Raw genomic sequence first — 2,500 nt, forward strand, 5'->3', positions numbered from 1 at the left:
TATCCTTGACACCTGTAAAAGTAGTAAACAAAAGGTTGACGGTTTTCCGAATATTTTAAGGGCGAGTTTGAAGGTGTTTTGGAGAGGTGGAGAGGGTCAGGGGAGAGCGGGCTGTAGGCATTTTAAGCGGTTGCTTTCTCTCATGAATGAACATTGGGGATGAAATGGAATATTACATCACATTTAGCTACTACTTTTATTCAGATCAACTTCCATTTATTAAGGTACAGGGACATTCTCTGATGCCTTGCTAAAAAGGGCACAAACCTGATTATCATCGACTTTCAAATCTCTTCAAAACATGGTCTGACCAAGAGCATAAGAAATAACGTTTCCCAAATGGCATGGTTGACCCACCTCCTAGGTTTGCTACTATTTGACTGCTTTCCGACAAAGTGGGTGGAGTTCCCAATTTTTCTGGAGATCAGAAACGATATTTACATTGCTTTTGGCCTGACTAGAAGCAATGTCGAAGGTGTTGCATCACTAGGAGGGCGTGGCCTTGCTAAAGGGCACTTGGCTGAGGACGTGGGCAAGCATTAGTTAATTGTAAGGAGATCGTTTCGATTGGTTGTCCTGATCGGGTGATCCTGATAGAAGTTACAGAGTACTTTCAGGGACTTGCATTATACTTTTCTAACATATCTTAACAATGGCTTAGTGTGTCTGAACGCACTCTGCAGTCTCTGTGTTCCGTTTGTATCAAAATGTTCCTCTCCCGATAAGGGCACACAAGCTAATGGTCTTGCTAGTGGTCATACTTATAAATATATATATATACTGTATATATAATATATATATATACTGTATATATATATATAGTCTACTCCTCCTAATTTATTCCTTCCGATTTTGAGGCTCAAAATGGCAACCTCTAGGATGCCAAGACCATCTCTCTGCCCCATCTGCTGTATGTATTTCCTGCCTTCGTTAAAAAGAAAAAGGGGGGAAAAGACAGAAAGAAAGAAGCGAGAAAGCTGCATAAGGGCAAGGTATACTGTATAAGGAGCGCGGTAACCTTTGCCTCTTGGCGGAAAAGGTCAGGGAGATGAAGGTTATATGATGGCAATTCATTGCACGACACGCGCGGTGCGCTGCCTCAGGTCCAGAGCAGGGCTGGAATGGGACTGAAAAGCCACCCAGGCATTTTTGGCATAGACTGTCCCCTATTATTGTCTACTTTTATACTATATCTTCACTGGCTGAGTCCACTGTCCCTGCGCCTCTAAACTGTGGGCCAATGAGAGAAACAACAAAAACAACAGAATCGGCCCCTGATGACTGTCGGCCCACCGGGAAAATGCCCTGTATGCCAGATTACCAGCCCAACCTTAGCCGGGAGTCAGAGAGCCAAGAGAAACTATGCTCACGCACACGCTGGCTATAGTGTGAGGCTCTAGCAGCCCTAACATGTGCCCTTTCTGTGGCATATTGTTTCATTACGGCCTTTCATGCCTGCTGTACGGCTGCTACGAAACAGCTCCAGAATTTCCCCAGCGTGCATTGCATTTCCATTCTCTCGACTGGACTGGACTCACACACGCACGCACACACACACACGCGCGTGCGCAGGCACACACGCACACACACACACGCAGGCACGCACGCACACACGCACACACACACACACAGGCACGCACGCACACACGCACGCACGCTAGGGATGGTACGGTTCACAAAATTCACGGTCCGGTTCATATCACGGTTTCAAGGTCACGGTTTTCGGTTGTCTACGGTTCTTTTTTTTAGTTCATGATAAATGGTGCACTGGGAATATTAAACCATATTTATATAACTGCAATTATAAAGTGATGATACGCAAGTTGAATCAGCTGTCGTCAGCTGATGTGCGCTGTCTGAGTGTCCCAAATGCCCTCTTTCAAGTGGCTAATAGAATCAGACTTATCACTAAATGTCCTACATGTGGTTTGTATAGGCTTATAATGTGGAAAAGGTGTGATTTTAATTGTGTCATCCTCTGATTGGTCGTATATACTAATGTGTTAATCAGAGAGACTGGATAAGATACTCCTAGAATCTCTGTTTTATGTATTTTTCTGGGCAGTACATGAATTGCGGTTTGCCACGGACTGCATTTCACGGTTCGGTATGGTGTGTGAATTGTACGGTTTCGGTTTTCGGTGCGGTTTGTACCATCCCTAATGCACACACACACACACACAGGCACGCACACGTACACACGCACACACGCACACACAAGCCTTCAATCAAAGACAAATGTCTAATATGGCAACATATTCGACAATAAAGCTTTTGAGTCTTGAATCTTGAATCTTTGAATCTTGAATGTGTTGTGCCATGCCATACTGCACCGCACCGCACCGCACCGCACCGCACCCCAATGCAACCGCTTACCTGTTCACTCCCAAACAATATCTTAATCGCATCGCATTTCGTGGCATAGATTTGATCTTCTGTCTTTCTATCTTTCTTTCTATCTCTTCTTTCTTTCTTTCTTTCTTTCTTTCTTTCTTTCTTT

The 2,500-nt window shown here is 44.4% G+C and overlaps 1 protein-coding gene across 1 annotated transcript in view; it reads right to left on the reverse strand.

Moving 5' to 3' along the window:
• Positions 1–2,500, reverse strand: part of znf804a (zinc finger protein 804A) — a 126,041-nt gene that overhangs the window by 52,490 nt on the left and 71,051 nt on the right. The gene's annotated exons all lie outside the window — the stretch shown is intronic.

Source organism: Engraulis encrasicolus, chromosome 13 (assembly GCF_034702125.1).
Source record: "Engraulis encrasicolus isolate BLACKSEA-1 chromosome 13, IST_EnEncr_1.0, whole genome shotgun sequence".
NCBI lineage: Eukaryota > Metazoa > Chordata > Actinopteri > Clupeiformes > Engraulidae > Engraulis > Engraulis encrasicolus.